Genomic DNA, 22738 nt, shown 5'->3' with positions numbered 1-22738 from the left:
AAAACAATTCTGCCCTTGGAGATGTAAAATATAAATGATAAAGCTAAGATTTCAGAAACATGAAGTGTTTATAGCAGCACTTGGCTCCTGACAATTTCTCTGAAAGAAAGAGACCGTGTTTTGCTCTCTGTCCTATTTTCCAGAGTTTCAACACATGTAGCGGGCCCCACAATGCACATACCTATCTTATAAAAAATACAGAGAAAGAGAGAGAGAGATTCCTTTGCCTACACTCTCTCTATACATGTCATATCATTGACTCCACTATTTCCAGAAAGGCTTAACCAAACTGAAAGAGAAACAAAAGAAGATAATTTTATACTTTTGAGTTTCTAAGTGCCCAGCTTTAAATGTGATTTGAATAGTTGTTAAGAGTAATTCGGTCATACCCATTTCCCCCATAGTTTCTCTTCAGATCCAGTGACACTGTAGTTGGCAGTGAGTGAGTGAATGAATAAATGAATGAAGAAAATCACTGGAGCAGATTTCAGAGTCATTGTAATAGTGGATTCTTGAGAGAAAGGCTTTCAAATTTAAGTGAAAGAGTTGTGTGAGGTTAGGGTCTCAAATTTGTAATGCTGTGGACAAGAGATGGGGTTGGGAAAGAATTGGTGATAGCAGAGATGTCCTCCCATGTGTATTATATGTGAGTTGTTTTTGGAAGCCTCTAAGGACAGAGACTTGCATGTCTTCTGTACTGGGCCACTCTATGTTTCCTGGAACATGTCTTGCTTTTTCTTGGTTTACTCCCTCTTTTTGGTGGAGCAAATCCTCTAGTAGCATCTTGAGAAAGATTACATTGGAAGTAATTTTTTCAAAATCTTACATGTATTTATTCATATTTTATTGGTAGTTTGAGTATAGAATTTCAGATTGAAAAACATTTTCCCTCAGAATTTTTAAAACATGGTCTTCTAACATCTAAGATTGTTGTAGAGAAATTAGACAGTATTCTATTTCCTAATGCTTTATATGGAATCTGTTTCCTACTCTCTCTCCTCTTCCCCTCTCACTGGATGATTTCAGGATCTTCTCTTTGATCCAATGAACTGAAATTTCACAACAATGTGCCTTGGTGTGGGTCATTTTTCATTCATTGTGTTGGACCCAATTCATTGTGTTGGGTCCATCACTCAGTGGGCCCTTTCATTATGAAAACAAAGCCTTCCATTCTGGGACACTTTCTTATATAATTTAATAATAATTGCCCTCCCCCCATCATTTTCTTTTCTTTTTTCTTCTGGAAGCCTCTTTCACTGGGAAAGGAACTACCTACATTGATCTTCCAATTTTCTTCCTTTTAATTTCTTCTGTTTTTGTCTCATTGGTGTTTTCATTTTACTTCCATGGATATTTCCAAAATTTTATTCATCAGACTTTCTATTTACTTTTATTTCTGCCTTCATATTCTAATTTCCAAAAGATTTTTTAAATTTCCTAACTGTTTCTTTTTTAAGGAACCTTATTTTTGTTTCATGGTTGCCAAACTACCCTTATTACTCTGAGGCTGTTAACTAAAGGGTTTATGTTGAAATGTCTCTCCTACCTGTTGCTCTCTTCCCTTTTACCCCTCTCTCTTTTTATCTCTCTTCTGTTTGTCTGTCTTTCAAGGTCTAGTATATGCACTGGTGGGCTTCATTATAGGATTATTTGTCTTGGTCCTAGAAAACGTATTTGGGGGAGCCCAACCAATGGCGTCCCTAGTATTTTCTTTGAGGTAGACCAGTTTCTCTAGAAAGGAATTCTTTAATCTCCCACTTGGGAAATATGAATCTGGCTATAGACATAGTGGGAGACTTGCATAGGGAGGAGGGCTGCCAGTTGCTAAGGATAGGGGGCTAGTTCTCACCAACTTGTAGACTTGCAGAAAATCTCTGTCCTCTTTGTGACAGCAAAGGCATCATTCCTATGGCTCAGTGGGCCCAGAGAGTAAACCTCCAGAGTGGAGCCTTCAGGAGACCCCATGGAACAGAGGTGAGCTGATATGCTAAGAACTGCCCAAATTGCCTATTTATGAATAAAATGAATGCTTTTTTTTTCAGTTCTCTATTTCAGCATCAATACATACCAAGAACACTTGTCCACTTCCCCAGAAGATCCTAAACCTCTTAAAGACAAGGATGGTAGCTAGTTGACTAATGTTTCCCTAGCACCCAGCCATGGTGCCTGGCATATAATAGGTGTTCAGTAAGTATTCACTAAAAGAATGAGATGAAAGAATACAATATCGTTCCAGCTTTTCAATATCAGGTTCAGAGGAAGATTGAGCTTCACTGAAAAGATGGAGGTTATCCTGAAATTTGGGGATGGAATCGGAAGAAAACAGAAACTACTGCTTTAGGGTCCATAGCTGAAAGTGGGCTTTTGCTTCCTGTACCATTTCATGTTCATGAGAGAAGAAACAATATACCCAGTCTACCACTTGACTAAAGGTTTGTCTCAGTGTCCTCAGCTACAGATGTTGGTTGTCCAGGATGAGGAGAATCCTCTTTATTAGGTCATGGTCTCACAGTGCACCAGTGTGAGTCTGAGGAAAAATTTGTAAAATAATTCCTTTTACTCTAGTAGGAGCTATCAATTCCTACTCAAAAGCAGGATCCTTAACCTCTTCATAGCTTTTGAGGGATTTTCTTTACTTTCTTGGGATAATTTATACCTATTTTCTGTCAAGTCTCTTCCCAAAACATCCCCTCCTTTGGTCTATACATAAAATTTGGGCTGGCACTCTTTACTAAAAGCTGTTTTCCACGAATAGTTCCATGATTATTTGGGCATGTATGTGTATTTTGAAAATGGTAGACGTTTTGCAGGTTGACGGTTTTGGTCAAACTGGAAAAAGCACTCCCTCCATACACCATCTAGTCACCTTGACTTTACCTCACACCCAAAAGGCACCTTCTCTGAGGAGAAGCACAATGTCTGTGTTTCAATCTGGCCAAACCCAAGTAGTTGGTCACTGAGTCACTCCAGGGGTGTTTGAGTTCTTCCGGTAGACACCCAGAAATGGATACAGGAATCCTGAGGATTTTAGTTTGTTCTGAAACTGAACAGAAAGAGCAAGAGATGTTGCTAATTGAAATTCCCAAGGGTAGCTGCTTGGTGAGTCAGCATATCACAGAAAAGGGAAGTTACATATCCCTCCTCTGAGAAATATCTTCGGCAGAATCCTATCGTTATTTATGACTTGGATCCCAAGGTCTCCGGAGGAAGGATGGGAGATGGGTAGTTCTCAGATGGAGGAAATGATACGGTTTCAGAGCCAACTGCTCAGCTCTTCTCTGAGACTAATCGATGTGTAATTTGATTGCCATAGTTGGTGCTAATGCTTGTCTGGTGGCAACCTAGGAGAGGTTCTTACTTGAAGGCAGGGAAGTGGGAGGAGGGGGTGAGAAATATATATATATTTGTATTCACACATGTCTTCAGTTTATTAGATTATGAGAATTGAATAAGATTTCAGAATTGTATTTTGTCTTCCATAATCAATCTGAATATGTTTCTCTGTCCAATTAGTACATTATTTTAATTCCTTCCTCATATGTTCATCAAATGTTCAGAATGCCTATATGTGTCAAGCACTGTGTTGGAACCTTGAGAAAATAAATAGGGTAAAGTTCCTGCCCTCTGGGAATTTGAAGTCTCATGAAAGAACAAAATATGCCCTTAGAGGGAAAATCTTAGGATGATTTAAGAAAAAAGTAGATAGGCTCCTTGCTTATTTGATATTTCAAATTACTGAATGAATAGATTTGATATTCTTGTAGGCACCTCATAGGTACACAACAAAAATATTTCTTGAATTAAATCAGGCAAATCACAATTTCTTTTGACCACTGTTCAGTATCCTCCACTGTGGGCTTGCAGCACGGCTCTTCAGTATTTAGCAGTAGTAGTGCCCTTTCTTAACATTAATTCATACAAGGATAATGAATAAATAAAACAGAAGCAGAGCTGCCTGCTTGAAATGTGAGTGAGGGAGGACCTCAAAGACTTCTGGCTTGATCTCCTTTGCCACACACAGCAGCTCCTAAGAAAACCTTGCAAAAACCCTCGGGTTGCACAAGACTCTGCTTGAAAGCCACAGGCCAAGATTGTTTCCAGGAGGCCCTGCCACTTGCAAGTCTGTGCAGGTGAGGTTAAGTCCCTTCACAGATAACTGAGTGAACCTGGACTGTACCTTCACTTCTCTGGCTGAGGCACACTGCCCATTTCCCCTCCAAACTGGAACTTCTTTGTCCAGAAGCTGTTTATTCACCCATGTATCCCCAATTCCCTCCACAAGGCCAGGCACAATGTAAGTGACAAGAGTGGAGATGGACAACAAAATACCTGAGAGTAAAAATTACTGCCCCAGAGAGAAGGGGGCTAGTATGCTACTTGCTTTCTCTCTCTCTACACACACACACACACACACACACACACACACCCTTACTGTGGAATGTATGCTGCGTCTTTCCCTCTTCTTTATAACTTGTGTTCTGGGGCTACTTCCCACAACATTTACTTACTATTTGACTCCCTAAGAAACCGACCTATTCTTATTCCATCCTCCCTTTGACTTCTAGCCCTTTCTCTTTCTTCCTTCTACTCCAAGTAGACAGTGCATGGTGGTGCCTTGCCCGGATTCCTCACGTCATGCCATCACCTTGGCTCAAATTACATTTGAAATTGACAAAAATTCCACCTCTTTTTGGTTTGAACAGACAAGAAGTGAGTTCTCCCTCATTCTATCCTCATGCATTTTTAAAAAACACACACTTAGGGTTCTACATTTATCTTCATTAAAAATCATTTATTACTTTTGTAAATTGTTCCAACCTGCTTTTGTTTTCTTTTTAAAAATCCCGATTCTGATATTCATTGTATCCAATATCTCTCAACATTTTGAGTGAAGATATGTACAAATTTCATCCAAGTTATGGATAAAACTGTGGCACAATTCAGAGCCGTATGGCAGATCACCATAGACCTCTCGAGGTCGGCCTTCGCAGATCACTCACTTGTTCAGCAAGAAACCTACTGCATCACTCTTCAGTTGCATTTTCTCCATCTTGTCCCCAAGGAAACATTTGAATATTACTAAAATCAGATACACTAATTTTAAAGAATTTCTCTCTTCCATCTATGTCAACCCTATCAAAAAAAAGAAACCAGGTTAGGTCAGCATGGCTGGCTCCTAGGGTGAACCATGCTGTCTTTCTTTGCTACGTGCTTATAAACCATCTGTTTTGCCATCTGATGCCAGGGATTGAAGAACAAACTTAACCATTTCAAGACTTGCTTTTAACCTGTCTTGAAAGTTAGCTTTATTATGTGCAGAACTGAATTTGTAAAATCAGTTTTATTATGCTTTCTTAGGAAAGTATAATGGATTAGGTTAAGACTTTGAATACCATGCATTCGCAAATAAAAATGCATGTTCATGACTTGTCAGAATCCTGAATTTATCACAATGCCCGAGTTGAGAAAACATGGCATCTTGCCCACATGTCACTCTCCCGGGTCCCTGTGCCACTATCTCCACACTGTGCTGGCATGCGGTTTCCCCGTCCTCTGCCTGTCTAAAACAGGCGACAAGCACAAAGGCAGCGCCCAACCAGCAGGTGTGCACATTGGCTTGACCCAAGTGATTAAATAATTCACAGGAAAAGCAAGGTGCCATACTAGAAAGAAGGTAACTTCACCAAGAAAGCACCGGCCGAGTAGCAACTCTCTGAGTCCAGTATATACTACCCATGAAGATGGACAAAGCAGGAAGGAGCCCATGTTTTGTTCCTTCTTTACCCCCAATATTTAATGTTGCTGTTTCACAGTTCATGGAATGAAACAAAATAAGCCCATTCCCAAATCTGTTAAAAGTCTTAATAATAATGGCCAAGATAAAAGGAAGATAAAATCCAGCTCTTGTACCATTTGCTTTTATTTTTCCTGTGCTCTGGATCAGGGAGAGCAAGTAAAACAAGAATGGGGGAGAGAAAGGCAACTAACTCAAATAGTACCTAGAGCGGCTCTGACTGCTTCACCAAAGCGGGCAGTTGAGTTTGTGGGGGCATCGAACAAATTCGCAAGCACTGGTTTTTCCTCTGCATGACTTGCAATTTTATATTTCAGTGTAGGGAGCTAGCTGGCTTCCCAATAACTCTCAGGCTTTTTTCCAATTTTTGTGTGCCTAGCTGTGCTTCTCACACCCTTCTTGTCTGCTTTCTTTTTAGGAAAATCCAAATTGAACTTCATGAAATGAGTTTTCCTTTAGTACAAATCATATTGATAAAATTACTAGTAAAATACAACTTTGCCTTTCAGAATATTACAAAGCAAGTCTCCTCTCCAGAGCCAACTCACTACTATCAGCACACGGGAAAAGAGCAAAGTTCCCTCTTACCCCCCAGGTCTTAAGCAAGTGGGGGCAAGGACCTGGAGAAAGAGAAACAAAAGTTGCTGCAATCAGGAAGAATATTTGAGGAAGCATGAGGAAGATGTGAGGAGTCTGACAGAGTATATTTCACTTAACTGGGGTATTCAGGGACTGGGGTTCTGTTTTTTCTGGTGTGGGTTTGGTTTTAAATTCCCTGATTAAAAAGTTGCTCTGTTACTGTAGGATTTCCTTCATATGTTGTATTAGTCAGCCAAAGGGGTGCTGATGCAAAATACCAGAAATTGGTTGGCTTTTTATAAAGGGTATTTATTTGGGGCAGGAGCTTACAGATATCAGGCCATAAAGCATACGTTACTTCCCTCACCAAAGTCTATTTTCACGTGTTGGAGCAAGATGGCTGCTGACATCAGTGAGGATTCAGGCTTCCTGGGTTCCTCTGGGCTCAGCTCCTCTGTTTTCTCCACAAGGTCAGCTGTAGACTATCAGGCGAACAGCTCTATCTCTTTCCTCGGGCCTCCAGTTTAAGACTTCAGCATCAAACTCCAAGATTAAGAACCCTTGCATTAAAAGCTCCAGATCTGTCCTTTGCCAGGCCTTTTCTCTGTGAGTCCCCATCCATCAAGGGGTGGGGACTCAATGCCCTAATGATGTGTTCCAATCAGAGCCCTAACCATAACTCAATCACGCCCAGGTACAGAGCAGATTACAAACATAATCCAATATCTATCTTTGGAATTCATAACCATATCAAACTGCTACATGTCATTCTTGGAAAGACAAAATTCAAGGGACAGAGACTACTAAATCAGTGATGGTTGGGGACTGGAGCTGAGGGGAAGAACTGACTGAAAGGGGTAGCACAAGGAGACTTTGGGGGTGCTGGTCCTGCTCTGCATCTTAATTTTGGTGATGGCTACATGACTATGCATTTATCAAAACCCAGAGACCGGTACAACAGAAAGAGGGAATTTCACTGTGTATCGATGTTAAAACAAACAACTAATAAAAATAAATAAATAAACGGTAAGTTGCTTGGTGACGTGGGAGGAAGACCACTGGGCTGAAATTCAGGTGACAGAAGTTCCACTTCTGCTAGCTCCATTCCCCTTTCTAGGACAATAACCAAAAGATATGTTTTATCTTATTCTTTTCTAGAAGACACTCTAAAATTCCTCTTGGGACATCACCTGCCTTCAAAAGCAGAACACACAGGATGGAGAGGTCAACTTTCACTCCCTTCCCGCCACATCGAAGGTAAAATCCAGCAAGACACTGTCATCCCTGCCAGCTGAATCCTCTCCCTTCCCTCTCCTCCCCTGTGCTTTGCACCTTCATGGGTATTTTATTTTAATAGATTTTGCTAACACATGAATCCATATATATTATATTCATAAATTCCATTATAAACAAAACTATCAAATGTGTTTTTAGATACACTTAATGAGTTTAATGATAGAGCTCTTGGAAGTGTAACATGTGGTTGTCTGTGATTAGGTTCAGCAACCTTGAGATGTCTGTACTGAGTTGTCTCCCTGTGTGTATTTTCTGCAACTTTTGGCTCTGCCTGTGGCCCCTGTAAACAGCTCTCGTGATGTAATCAGTGTCTCAAACAGTGGGTCAGGAGAAATCTTCTGATCATGACCATCTTTAATTTTTTTTTAAAATTCCTGCATTGAGGTGCTCTTTGCTATAACAAATATTTCTTGTGCTGCTTTTTCAAACTTGTTGGTGGTTGGCCTTCAGCATTTCTATATGATTCATCCAAGGTATTTTTACAAGCCTCATTTGCAATTCTTTTTCACTTTCTTCAATGTTCTCTATCTTTTTATAGTCCAGTGGTCTCCTGGACTATTTGAAAGTTTATATTTCATTAGATTCTTATATGATTTTGGGGGGGTTCTCTTATACAGTTCAGCTATTTTATCTTCTTATGACTTTTGGTTATGTAACACAATCATGGATAACGGCATGTCAGTTGGTTGGCACAGTTATCAAGTGAAAGCTTACCCAGCAGAATCTTGGGGGGGGGGGCATGCCAAAGCATTTTAAATATTGGAGAGATATCACAGTACTAATCACATTTTGTTTGTTTGGGGTGGTACCCAAGTTCCAGAGTTTCCAGCAAAGACCATAGACCTCCATAAGATGGCAAGGGGAGAGGCTTCCAGTCCTTGGCTTCTCCTTCTCCATCATCCCTCACTTCCTCCTGGTTGTCATATCTTGTCAGCTCCCTTACTCCTACTGCCTACTCTCCATCCCCACCTCCCCTACCCTTGACGAGGCCTCTATTCTCTCTACCCCTGGATAAAAGCTGGGCCCATAGAAAATACTCAGTGAATATTGGATGGATGGATGGATGGATGGGTGAGTGGGTGGAAGGAAGGAAGGGAGGGAAGGTGGGAGGAAAGAGAAGGGTAGAAGAAGAAAGGAAAGAAGGAAGGAAGAAAGAGAAATAGATCTTTTTTGGTGTCATGTGGATAGTGTTTGCCAATCAAAAATAACCAAACCAAGACACATTCTACTTAGATCTCTGGATGGAAGCGGAAGCCCCCCATAATCCTCCCCTCTCCTGTTCCCCAAAGGTTCTTCCACATAGATTATCAGTTTGATGATTAATGATAGGTCACCTTCGACCAACGAAAGGTAGAGAAACAACTTTCATACCCCCATGGCCCTCTGAGAAGGTGGTGAGCCATCCCAGATACACTGGCAGACCCTCTGAATTAGTTAGCCAAAGAAGGGCTGATGCAAAATACGGGAAATCCATTGGCTTTTAAAAAGGGTATTTATTTAGGGTAGAAGCTTACAGTCGCAAAGCCCTAAAGAGTACCATAAGAGGTACAAAGTCATTAGCCACATGTTGGGGCAAGATGGCAGGAGATGTCTGCAAGGGTCCAGCCTCTTCCTGGGGCTTGTTTCTCTCTGGGCTCAGCTGCTCTGATATCTCCACAAGGCCAGCTGTAGACTATTAGGCAAACAGATTATTTCTCTTCCCAGGGCCTTCTTTCTTTCCTCATGACCAAGCTCCTCTGTGTGCTTACTTCCCAGGGCTCCAGCTCAAGACTCCAACCTCCCTTCTCTGTGGTGCAGTTTTTCTGTGAGTCCCCGCCCACCAAAGGGGCCACATCCTACTGAGGTGGCCCAATCAAAGCCTTAATCATTATTTAATCCAAGTAAAAGTAAAATCTCTGAATCCATTATAATCTAATATGCCCAGAGGAAAAGACCAGTTTACAAACATAATCCAATATTTCTTATTGGAATTCATTAATAATATCAAACTGCTATACTCTCATCCTCCATACACCTGGTTTCACCAGTCACCATGACTCCCAGTCACATCTCCCTTGCTGCCTATTCTTTCAAATTAGAAAGCCCTCCCCCCATCACTTTTTAAAAAAATATTCCCCCTACAACCCACTACCCCCATTGTTTTCAGCACTGTCTGCTCTCTGTTTGTCTTCTTTTTAGGAGGCACCAGGAACTGAATCTGGGACCTCCATGTGGTAGGTGGGTGCCGAACTGCTTGAACCACATTCATTGCCCCCCATCACTTCTTGGGAGAGCTAAGTGCCTCTTTCCAGTTGCCCTAGAGTCTGAAATCCAGGCTCTGGAAAACCATGTTGGCTAAAAGAAAGGCATCCTGGGCTGTAAGTTGATGAACTAACTAAAATAACAAGAGAAGCATTAAGAGTAAACTCACTCTTAAAACCATCACAATTTGTGTGTGGGGGTGTGTGCACACACACGTGCATAAATGGAACTTCTCACATTAAAATGTGCTGATCATATTTCTGTTGGCCAAGGGATTTTCTTCTAAATTGCTGTTTATTTCAGTGGTGTGATACTAGAATGTCATCACTGTTTATACAGGTGAGTGCTGTTCAGCTTTACTTTTAATGCGAACAAGCCCCATAAAATGAACTCAAGTGTGTATGTGGCTGATGTTATTAGCAGCGGGTACCGCCTTGGTACCACCTTGGCGACTTCCTGCTGGCTGGAGCTCCATACAGTGGGCTAAAGGTGGACTATCTATCTCTTTCCCTATGCAGCTTGATCGAAAGAGTCTGTATCTGGTTTTTTGACGCCCAGAAAACTACACATTTAAAACCAGATGAGAAGTTGTAAAAAGCCAATTGGCTGCAGCAAAAGTTTAATAGACTTTCTCTAAAGACAGTGCAACTCCTTCCTTCAAACTTCAGCCAAAGTGCACAGTGAATGCCCATTGTATGGGAAGTAGAGTCCTGGGCACAAACAGTCCAACAATCTAGAAGTTATAAAGGGGCAAGCAATGATAATTTAGCCAAGGAGGAAGACTGAAAAGCCGTACAACTGGTCTACTTTAGTTTATAAACTCAATCAGACAAAGATGGTGTCTTTTCAATACCTATTTATTAGGAACTCAATAGAGTACTGTGTGCATGTAGGTGCCTAATTAATAAACTCTAGTGGAAAAGCATTCCAAGGTCACACACACCACTTGAGAATCAAGGTTGGACCTGTAATGCAAGGTATAGGGTTGAAGGTGGTAAAAAGCTAACAAGTTTTATGTTATGGGAAAAAATTGAATACATTTTTCAGTAGATAATTACTGCAATACTGACTATGTGATACCAAAATAATAAGAAAGCTAGGATTACAACATAGCAAGATTTTATTTTCACAGTTAAGTATCTTTAATAAAGCAAAGTTAATATGTTCTATGCAGGTGGATCTCTTGCTGTTTCAATTCCTTAAAAATGATATAAAAAGCACCCTTTTAAAAAAAATACTGCAGAGGGAGAGAGGAGATCCTCATTCAAGAATTTGGCTCAATTGCCATCTCCTAGTACCTAAGATTCCTGTAAATTCATCTGCCCATTCCAATTGGAAGATGTCGACAGAGAAATGAGGCATGTAAGGGGCTGAAACTGCAGCTTCTAACTGCATCCACTACAGAATCAACAGTAGAGAACCATGCCTTCAGCGCGCACCTCTCCCATTTCAGGAGTACTTTCAGCCGCATTTAGGCTCCTGACGTTATCTGCACTAGTCCCACTGGGTTTTAGGGATCTGAAGACAGCCTGGGCAGGTGGTGGTCACCAAGACCCTGCATGCCTTAGTCTTCAGTGCTGATGAGATATTGTAGAGTGATCACTCACTGGATTGAATTGTAAGGGAAACTCAGGAAGTTCTTTGAAAATAGAAGTGTAACTTCAGGTCATCAAAAAGGTCACTCAGACCTTACATGAATGATTTAAAGAAGTAAAGAAATAAAATGTTACAGATACATTTGAAGCCCCTTCTGATTCCATTTCCTTCCTTCCCCTTGTATTTGGTGTTTATTAATCCCTTATATGTTTTTTATACTTTCTCTACATAAGAAAATGTCCATAATTCTGATCTTCATGTAAGTGTTGGATCACTGCAGTGTTATGTCTTGATTATCTAGTAGGACAAACGCCCCCACTTTATTCTTTACAAAGTATTATTCATGAGTCAGTGATTGTCCATATAAATCCTAGAAAAAGCATGTTGTCATACACATGCATGAGCACACACATCTAAAAAAATTGTTGAGGATTTTATTTGCATTGCATTAAATATATAGATTGAGGAGAGTTGGTAGCTATGCACCATAAATATGATGCATCCCTCCATTTATTTAAATGTTTTCTAAATGTTATTCTATAAAGCTATATTCTTTCCTCCACAAAGATCTTAAATGGCATTTTTTAGATTTATTCTAGGTTCTTTATATTTTTTTCATGTTTTTGTTTGTCTTCTGTCAGGGATGAGAGAAACAACATTCATTATCGCATATTGCAACTTTAAGAGAGCTGTCCTCTCTTAAAAGTTTTAATAATTTGTAGATGCTCTTGAAATTTTCTTGTAGACAGTAACAATGTCTTATATTCTCTTGTTTTACTGTGTTGGCTAGGACTTCCGAAATTGAATGTTTAATAGAAGGGACAATCAGAACACTTGTTCTGCTTGTGACTATAAAGAGAACACTTAAGATTTTGGAAAAATTTAAATATTACTAATATCATGATGTTCCTCTCCCCCCCGCCCATTAATGGTCCAGAATGTATGGAGGTTTTGTTCAGAGCACAATGGCTGCTCTAGTCATCTCTAAAATCACTATACATCAACTATTTCCATTTTTCAGTAGGCCTTTTGCTGGACTCCCCCCCCACACACACACACACATACACACAAAAACAAATGAAAAAATTATACATCATATTAATATTAACTTTTGGCAAAGTTACCCAACTTCACATTACCCACAAATGCCACACTAAATAGATGACACGAACATGGTCATAAGACTCAGTAGCACAACACAAACAGTGAACCCTAAGTTAAACCATGGACTTGTTCAAAGAACAATTAGAAAAATATGCTTTCATCACTTGTAACAAATGTACCACACCAATGCAAGGTGTTTAAGATAGAGTATATGGGAACCCTGTATTTTATGCACAATTTTTCCGTAAACCCACAACTTCTCTAATTAAAAGAGAGAGAGAGAGAAAAAAAAAAACACTTTAGTGTACACAGGGGTTAAAACAAAACAAAACAAAACAAAACAAAACAAAAACAACCTCAACAGGCTGAAGTCAAGAAATCCAGAAACAAAGAAGAAAAAATATCTGCTCTCCAACTATTCCACATTCAAGTTCTGATGATTGCCTTTGAGACCCTTAAAAATTGTTTGCAAAAAACAAAAGGAGTTGATTGTTAACATGTGGAGGTTGTCTATTAGTGGCTGTAAGAAGTCAGGGTTAGGACTTGAGGAAGGAAGACTGAAGGGAAGTTCGCAAGTTCTAGTACGACAAGCGAACAACATGTTCAATCAGTTCTTCTCCCAGTGACCCCCTGTTCAAGAAATCCACCACAGCTGGGAGGACCTAAGACCCCAACACTGTTCTGGAATTAGCCCTCAGGCCATCTACAACGTCACTCTTCTTATTACAAGAAGCAGTCAGTAGTTTTAAACTTCATCATTCTATAGCTTACTCAAAGATTAGGTTGCAACTGAGAAGATTTTAAAATCTGCCTTTTATCGTCAAAATGCCCTCTTTTTAAGAAACAGGATTTCAAATGTTACATTTTAAAGACATTTCATTATAAAAGTTAGAACTTAGAAAACTAAAGTAGAAAATGTCTTATTCAAATCAACAAAGTTTTTACTTTTTCAGGCAAAATTGCAAGGTTTCTTTAAACAGACTCCCTTCTTACTGAGTTGTTAGAGAAACTAAAGTCGCTGCCATTCGCAAATTAGAAATGAAAATAAAGTAGCTCTGACATAAAGGGGGAAATCATTTTACAGATACTCAGTGTACAATGTTTCCGATTCTCATTTGCTAAATCGACAATGAAGAATTTGAGAAGCAAGAGAAACAAGCTGCTGAACCTCTAAACACGCTTGGATGCATACTTGTATGGTGCTGTTTGCTATTGCGGGTACGGCAGGCTAAAACAAACAGGAAGACAGGGCGCTACCGCGCTCCCAGGTTTGACTAAAAGCGCGGGCCGGGAGCCCAGCGGTCACTGCGCAGGGTAGAACTCGCCGCTTTAAGCCGCCCGGGCCCTTGGGTCCGCCCACAAGGGGGCGTGGCCCGCGAGGTGTCCCCTGGGAGTTGTAGTTCTGGACCGGAGCACTTATCGACTCGCTTCCTCCAATCCTCACCGCCTCCCGATTTCCTGCCCACTCGGGAGCTGCCGTGTCTTGAACATGGTTTACAACCGGGGATAAAAGATTGAGGAGTCGCCCTTAATCGTGCCGGTGGAGGCTTTTGATGAGGATTTAGCAAATGCTTGGCGGCTGGCCTAGCGGTGCGCATGCGCGGGTGCCGGGCGTCCCCGCCCCCTCTCCCGTCCACGCCGGGGTTGGAGGGCGGTGATGTCCGCGAGCTCCCTCGTGGGGTGCGCTGGTTAGCGGGGTCATGGGGCGGGGGGTGTCCTCCCCCATCCTGCCTCGCGGCACCCTCCCACCTCCTCCCCTTTGCCTGGGTGCAGAGTCGCAGCTTTGACCGCCCACTGCCCCTCCGTGGGAAACCGATTCCCCGCTGTGTTGTGAAATCCGCTGGAGCTTCTCTGCCAAGGCCTTTCAGCCCGCCTGGAATTTAAGCCGCCCCCTCCCTGCCAAATCCAGGTCATGGGAGGCAGCAAAAGGCTTGAGACACAGGCCCTGCCCGGTATTGCCCCCAAGTCAGCTAGAGCTGGGACGAGCTAGGAGACAGATGAGGTGGCTGGAGGGGAGCGAGCCCTTCCGTTTACCTGCAGCTTTCATGGCTGCCTCTGTCCTGGGAGATGGCGTCATTATACGAAAGGGCAAGTGGTCGCTGGCAGCATCCCAGGGCCACAGCCCACAGGAGATCCCAAGCCCAGTGCTTTTTCCACCACTTCGCCGGTGCCACAGAAAGAGCTAAAAGAGGCAACCAGCCGGGCCTGATGCTAAGTGGCTTTCCAATGGTCAGGCCTTGTTTGGGCCACAGCCACTCCAAGTTAGCGACCACTTGCCCTGTAGCCAGTGGCCTCTTTAGCAAGCCCTGAGGATTCTACGTCCAGAAATGTCTTGATTAGGAGCTGGTACTAGGTGCTGGGCCTTGGAAAGACGGATATCAGATCTGAGCGTAAAGGGTGGCCCCCTTCTCCAAAGAGCCCCACGATAGCTTTGGTCACACTGTGCCGTGTGATTCTGTGTCTGACGACCTTTCTCGGGAGGCCAGAGCACTATCTTGTTCACCCTTGTGTCTGTGAACACTGCCTAACAGGGTTTGGCAGGTGGTGGCCTCTTAATATATTAAGGCCAAACATAACAAATGATGGAATGTGTGGACCCAGTCTCTGCCCTTCAGGTCTGTACCTAAGTCTGTTGGGAGCGACAGAGATGAAATAGAGATACAGGTTTATACAAAGCTTGGGAACAGGAAGGGAGAAGCACACAACTGCCTGGAGAGGTGCAGTAAGACTGCATGGAGAAGGCAGTATTGAAGCCCCTGCTCAGCTCTGGAATTATCCTTATCACATTGACATATAGGAGCTTTTGGCACCAAAGCCTCCATGTGAGCTGTGCCTGAGAGGACAAAGAGCTGATGCTTTAAGCGCCGACCAGGGCAGGCAGGTATGCCTGTTCCCCTCTTCCAGGTGGTCCTCTGGAGAGCTGCACTTTCCAGGGTCCTTGGCTTTCCTCAAACGTCTTTGGAATGCTCTTTGTGTAAATGCCTTCTTCAGCTTGCAGCACATTCTTTTAAACCTCCTCAGCACGGGAACATCTCGTTCCTTTAGGGATTTGGTATTTGGGAATAGCCAGAAGTCATTTGGATGCAGGTCAGCAGGACAAGAAGGCAAGCGTGCTGCATCGATGTTGTTGAAATTTGGGAATAGGTGTTTGTCTCTGTACATAGGGCAGAGGTTTGCACCCTGCGTGGAAGTTTTGAGTGTCTGTGCATTTTCCTGAGGGATTATGCCCTTCGCTCTAATCAGATTCGCCAAGGACTCCATGATTCCAAAAAGATTAACAGCCACTGCTGTAGAGTCATGAGATCACTTCTGTGGCTTGAAAACTGGCTGTGAAGGAGAGTCACGTCTTAAGGTTGCAGAGGGCAGGTTTCAACTCCGCTGGTCATTTGGTGTGTGGTTTCGGTGGGTCCCGGAGCTTCAGTGTCTCCACATGCAAAATGGAGGGTAGAGCTGGGGGTCCTGTCTTGCTCTGTGACTCCATGAAACTCCAACAGAGGAATTCCAGAAATGTGCTTGAACAATCACAGCATCCGGGACTCGGCATGTAATGCAGCCTTCCCAGGTGACCCCTTCACATGGCAGCCCTAACTTGGATGGGTGTCAGCGCTGGCACACTTGTTCATAGAAGCCAGCCTCCTGGTGTCAGAACCAGAAACCGGGTGACATCAGACAGGCCAAATCGGAGAGGCTCAAAGGCCAGCGAGGCTTGCTCAGAATAGTGCAAGTGGCTAGGGAAGCGGAAGCTTGGAGGAGAGAAGAGGGTGTTGGAGCCTCAAGCACCAGGGGCAGGCAACACAGGGGCCCAGAAGAAAGGGATTCCGCCTTAAGAGAGAAGGTTCTGGTAGTGGATTCTACCTCCAGGAGTAATGGAATTCAAGCAAGAGAATTATTTGCCTGGGACTGAGCCCCAGACTGCGCTAGTCTAGGAACCAGGATGTGGGGTGACCTGAGGCCAGGCCAGTAGCAGCTCTGGTCCTGGGGGCTGGTCAGAGCCTGTAGCTGAAGACTCCACCACGGGGAGAGCCTGGGGGCTGCCTGCAGTCAGGGAGAGGCCACTGAACCAGTCCTTGAGGATTTCCACAGACCGGAGGACCACCCTGCTGCCCTCCCTCCTTTTCCCTCCCCCCTTCCCTTCTTTCCTTCTCTGTGACCTTCAGGAGTTTGCAGGCTTGAGAAAAAGGTTCTCCACTTAAGGTAGGAAATGACTAAGTGCACAGTCAGGTGGGAGAAAACGAAATCCTACAAGGGAAAGAAGGTAAAGTCTGGGTTGTAGGGGTGGTGATAAGGGGTCATAGTTATCTACAGAGAGAAGGGAATTTCCACAACTCTGACTTCTCCCCAGGCCGGGGGAGGGGGTGGGTACTTACCTGACTGGGGAATTTGCCTCTGCCAGGACATTTGCACCTGCTCTACCCTGTGTGAATGTGGCCAAGCAAGCTTTGCCCTGAACAGGGGTGTCCAGTAAGCTAAGATCAGAAGCGACATTTTAGGAAACCCATTTGGCTGCAAATCAAGCCATGCTGTCCGGGGCAGCCTTATCAATAAACAATCTCCAACCATCTGTCTTCCGGTCTTCTCGGCTGGTTCCAGAAAACAGGATGTTCCTTTTTGGCCTCCCTAGTCAGGAGGCCTTGGTTTGGGTCAGCCTGGAAGGAGGAGCTTGCCCTGGGAGCCTCAGGGCCCTTCTCTCCACAGAGCCCTCGTGGAGCAGCCAGGTGGCCCTGGCGGTCTTAAAAACAAGCTTGGTCTCCTAAATTCAGAAAACTCTGCCTGCTTGGGACCCACCTCTGCCCTGGAAGAAGAGAAAGAGGCAGTGGAGACACCCCCCTCCCCACCCCTCCACCGTGTTCATTGGTACAACGGGTCGCCTGAGTCACAGCCGGGCGCAGAGTCCACTGAGGTCAGAGATTCAGCCAAAGCTACTTCGTGGGCTTTCACTTTCCTGATTATACCTGAACTATCGCCTCTGTGTCTTCACTCGAGCTGCTTGCTCTTTCTGGAATTCCTTCCCTCCATTATTGGCACCTATCAAAATTGGGGGAAAGGGGACACCCGCCTGAGGAATGCAGTTCCTTCCTCGTTGAATGCTTTTATCTTTCTCATCCCTGATGAACTCCTACACGTCAGTGCAGACTCTCGGACTCCTGTTCCACCCTGGCTCCTTCCCTGACCATGTCCTCCTCGCCCCTGCGGAGTCCGCGCACCTTGATGTGCCACTCTTCTCAGCTGCGCCGTTTACAGCCCTTGACCATCGGCCTCTATCTCCAGCACATCTCTTGCCCTTCCTCCCAGTCATATTACACCACCTGCCTCGATGTCCCTTTTTTTCTTTAAATCTCTTCATGCTACAAAAATACCTTTCCCTTCGGCCTGGAATACTCTTCTTTCCACCTCTCTATGATTTCCTGGAAAAGTCCTTTCATCCTCTAACACCTGCTCCATTGTGTTCTCCTCCTAAGCCCTCCCTGACCGCAGAGAGAGTGAGTTGGCCTTTCACCGTCTACCTTGTGACTTTGCGATGCTTTTCACATACCTCTCATAGCAGCTAACCCACCATATGGATATTTTTTGTGTGTGTATACCCTGTCTCCTGAGCTAGACCAGGGACTTAATAGACGCTCGATAAATGTTGAATAAATGAATGAATGATATAGTTTGTTTGCACGTATGTCCCTCCCATTTTATTGTGAAGTCTTTGGAATTAGGAATATTGACTCATTTATTTTTTGTTCCTGTATTAGTCAGCCAAAGAGGTGTTGATGTAAAATACCAGAAATTGGTTGGTTTTTATAAAGGGTATTTATTTGGGGTAGGAGCTTGCAGATACTAGGCCATAAAGCATAAGTTACTTCCCTCACCAAAGTCTATCTGGAGCAAGATACCTGCTGACATCTGCGAAGGTTCAGGTTTCCTGGGTTCCTACGTTCCTAGGGCTTGCTTATCTCTGGCTTCAAGGTTCCCTCCTTCTGGTGGCTGGCTTCTCTTTCCTCTGCGTGCTGACTTCCCAGCGCTCCAGTTTAAGTCTTCAGCATCGAATTCCAAAGTCAAAACTCCAACATTAAAAGCCCTCAACTCTGTTCTTTGGCGTTTCTTTTATCTCAACACCCTAATTATAACTCAGTCATGCCTAGGTATAGATTAGATTATAAGCATAATCCAATATTTCTTTTTTGAATTCAACAATTATATCAAACTGTTACAGTTCCTAAGAGCTTGCTCAGTGCCTGGCATATAGTAGGTGCCAAATAAAACTTTATTGAGCAAATGAATGGAGAAAGCCTTCCTAATATCTCCAACCTGATATACCCTTTCCTTCCTTTGAAACCTCATGCACATTCCCTCTGTTTCCTTGTGACATTTCCTTTAGCTTGTACTTGTCTCATTCCAGTTTCTCTACTAGATGATCAGCTCCTCGAGGACAGGAGCCTTGGTGTCTCCTGCAGTGTCTTACTACAGTGCCAGACACACAGTGGGTGCTCACAGTTGAATTAGAGCATTTGGAGGCCCCATCCAGCACTGAGATGCCCAAGGGCATGAGCTCCTTGTATCAAGCTTCTTGGCACACCTGCTGCCTTGTCCTTGCTAAATCCTGCCAACTCTTGGGTGATGGGAAGGCAGAGTTGAAAAGTCCTCCTCATGTCATATTGGCATTGGTTATAGCGCTTTGCATTAGTAGGTGTCCAGTAAATATAATTTTCAAATTGATGAAGGACATGAGGTCTATCAACAATGGATGAGCCCAAAGATCCAGAACAGCGGCAGGTGAAAAGCACACAAGTCTGTGTGGGAAATGGAAAAGGCAGATCAGTGCATCCCCTCAGGGCAAAGGCTTAAAAGGAATTGAAAAACAAGTTTTTCTCCATAAAAGACTGGGTGCCTGTGAATTTAGCTTCAGAATGTTAAGCTACCTCTCCTTTGGCCATAGCTAAATAGAGAAGAACCATCTCAGTATTAGACTCTTCATTTGTGATTTTTTCATCCCTTTGCTTTTTGCCTCAGCAGTCACTCCTCCTCTCCCTCCCTCTCCTGCCTATTCTTTTTCCTGTCTTTTTTTTCTTTCACCCTTCTTTCTTTCTTCACGTCTCCACTGAGTGTTACCCATGTGCTAGCTACTCACTCTGCTAAATGAGTCATACTCGTCATTTCTCACGATCACCTTGTGATAGAGGTTTTAGTAGCTTCACTTAAATTTTAAATGTGATGGAATGGAGGCTCACATTCGGGGAGATGCCCAAAGGTCGCAGCCAGTCTGTGCAGGGACCAGAATTTGAACCCAATCTCCAAGGCAAAGTACAAAGCTTACTCATTGTTCCTTAATTCCTGCATTAGAATGCCCCACTGAACAGTTCAATGATTCTTGCCCCACATAGTTTACAGTTGGAAAAACAGACAAATAAATCAAGTACCGGGTCAGAGGTTAGTGAAGGATAATAGCAGAGCACAGAGAAGGTCCTGGGTTGGGGGTGGGGAGTTGGCCATGACCTCCCAGAGCCGGGGGTCTCTTGAATTGAGATCTGAAAGACAAGTGGGAGTTCCCCAGATCAAGACGGGGCCTGCTGCCGACAGAGGAACAGCAAGTGCAGCGGCCTGGGGAGGTTTGGGGGGTGGGAAGCAGCCTGACACATTCAAGGAACTCTGAGTAGTTCTCTGGATAAAAATCTTAGTCATTCTGTTTTCAAGGCTTTTTTTCCCCCCATAGCTCACAGTGGCTAATTGTTCTTGGCTTTTGTCTGAAAGTGCTGAAGTGTAAGGGTGAATGGTCACTGAGATGAATTAGGGTTTTCATGCTTGTTTCACATGCTCCTGAGGGGACCAGTGCATTCCGAGCTCCGAATGACAGCGCCCAGAGGCCATTGCCATGTGCCTGGCGGCTCCCCTGACCTCAGGCCGCCGCGAAAGCGGACCAGAAGCCTTTCAGGATGAAAAGTCCAAACTGCGAAGGCCCAAATTATGGGCTTTTTTTAAAGAAAGAATTATCATTCAGAATAACCTGAATGCTTTCACAGGATATTTAAGTGTAAATCATTTTATTCTTATGATGTCAGTTGTGAAATCTGAAGTCAGTTTTTTAAAAAATGATTTCACCGTTGACCTCAAACACCCAAATTAAATGTCCATTATACTACTCTCTCTGCTCTTGTATAAGGTTGATGTTTTCCAGAATAGAGAGTGGGATTTTTAGTCTGGTGTTCGAAACAGATATAGATGATCAATGATTTGTTTAACAAATAGTTGGTGAGGTTTTCACTATTTGCCCAGCATTTTGCTACGTCTTAGGGCTCTAAAAGTAAGCAAAATAGATGTGGTCCCTGCCTTCATGGAGTTTATAGGCTAATGGATAAGAGCTTCATTAAGGACATAATTTCGCAAATAATGAATTTCAAACTGTGATGAAGAAAAGCAGATTGTGCCACGAGTGTGCATACTTGAACTCCCTTGACGTGGTCAGGGAGGCTTTTCTCAAAGAAAATAAACAGGTGCACTGACATCTGAAGGAGAAATAGGAATTAACCAGGCAAGGAAAAGGGGAGGAACATGGTTTAGGCAAACGATATTGATATCTGAGGGCAAAGGCCTTAAGGCAAGTAGGAGCTTGCAGTACTTAAGGCGTGGTGGGCTGTCAGCATTGTTTCCCTGAGTGATGGGAACACAGTGGATGGACTTTACCCAGGAGATGACAGGAATAGATTTTGTTACAAAATAATGGCCCTGGCTGCCTTGTGAGGAATGGATGAGTGGAGTAAAAGTGGAATTGGGGAGACCCAGTAGGGAACAGCTGAAATAGGCCGAGAGATGACGGTTGTGTAATAAAGTGGTGAGAGGAGAGAAGCAGAGAGATGGCTGGGTGCCTTAAAGAGTTATGAGGTGCAATTAAGATTTGGAGAGTGCTGGGTTCCCAGGCTTGCAAAAATGGACAGATTACAGTGCATTGACTGAGATGGGAGGGAGCGGAGGGAAGATCAAGAATTTACAAGGGTTTATAGCTATTTTTTCTATTTTATAAAAGTACCCTGTGCTCAAAAAGCTTTCTTAACTGCCTCAATAGGCTGACAGTGGGTTGATTCCCATCCTACCACAGCTCAGTGGAGCTTCAGAGGTTGCATTTACTGCCCTCTGTTATAATTTTTGTTAATATAATAGCTTGATTGAGATATAACCTACATACCTTACAGTTCACAAATTTAAAGGATACAGTTCCATGGTTTTTAGTATAGTCTTGAAATGCTACAACCATCACCACGGTTTTAGAAACTTTTCATCACACCCAAAAGAAACCCTGCACCCATTAGCAGTCACTCTGCATTTCTTCCCAACACTTCATCCCCAGCCATGGGTACCCCCCGATCTTCCTTCTCTCTGTATAGCTTTGCCTATTGTGGCCTTTCATGTAAGTGGAATTATACAATATGTGTCCTTCTGTGTCTGGCGTCTTTCACATAGCATGATGTTTTCAAGTTTCATCCATATTATAGCACCTTCTCAACTCTTCATTCTTTTGATGGCTGAATAATATTCCATTGTATGGATATGCCATATTTTGTTTATCCTTCATCAGTTGGGTTGTTTCCAGTTTTGAATGTTAGGAATAATGCCGTAATAATTATTCATCTACAAGTTTTTGCATGAATGTATGTTTCCATTTCTCTTGGGTATATGCCTAGGAGTGAAACTGCTGAATCACATGATAACTATATTTAACTTTTTATGGAACTGCCAGGCTGTTTTAAAAAGTGGATGCATAAGTTTATATTGCCACAGGCAGTATATGAGGTTTCCAATTTCTCTACATCTCACCAACACTTATTATCTGTCTTTGATTATGATCATCCAAGTGGAATTGAAGTGGTATCTTCCTGTGGCATTGATTAGCATTTCTCTGATGGCTATTGATATGAAGCATCTTTTCCTGTGCTTATTTGTCATTTATGTATCTTTGGAGAGATCTCTTGTGCCCATTTCTTAATTGGGTTGTCTCATATATATATATATAGAAAGTTTTTTTCATTAGAGAAGCTGTAGGTTTACAGAAAAATCATGCAGAAAATTCAGAGTTCCCATGTACTCTCCCCTATTATTAACACTACATTAGTGTGGTAACTTCATTAAAGTTTATGTAAAAATATTATT

The 22738-nt window shown here is 43.1% G+C and overlaps 1 long non-coding RNA gene across 1 annotated transcript in view; it reads left to right on the top strand.

Moving 5' to 3' along the window:
• Positions 1-17271: 17271 nt before the first annotated feature.
• LOC131279524 (uncharacterized) overlaps positions 17272-22738 on the top strand; it is a 72395-nt gene continuing 66928 nt past the window's right edge. The window contains exon 1 of the long non-coding RNA XR_009186946.2: positions 17272-17510. This is a non-coding gene — a long non-coding RNA (uncharacterized lncRNA). The remainder of the gene's footprint in view (positions 17511-22738) is intronic.

This window comes from Dasypus novemcinctus, chromosome 8 (genome assembly GCF_030445035.2).
Source record: "Dasypus novemcinctus isolate mDasNov1 chromosome 8, mDasNov1.1.hap2, whole genome shotgun sequence".
NCBI classification, from domain to species: domain Eukaryota; kingdom Metazoa; phylum Chordata; class Mammalia; order Cingulata; family Dasypodidae; genus Dasypus; species Dasypus novemcinctus.
Note: the sequence above shows the minus strand (reverse complement) of the source record. Positions and strands in the feature narration are given on the sequence as shown.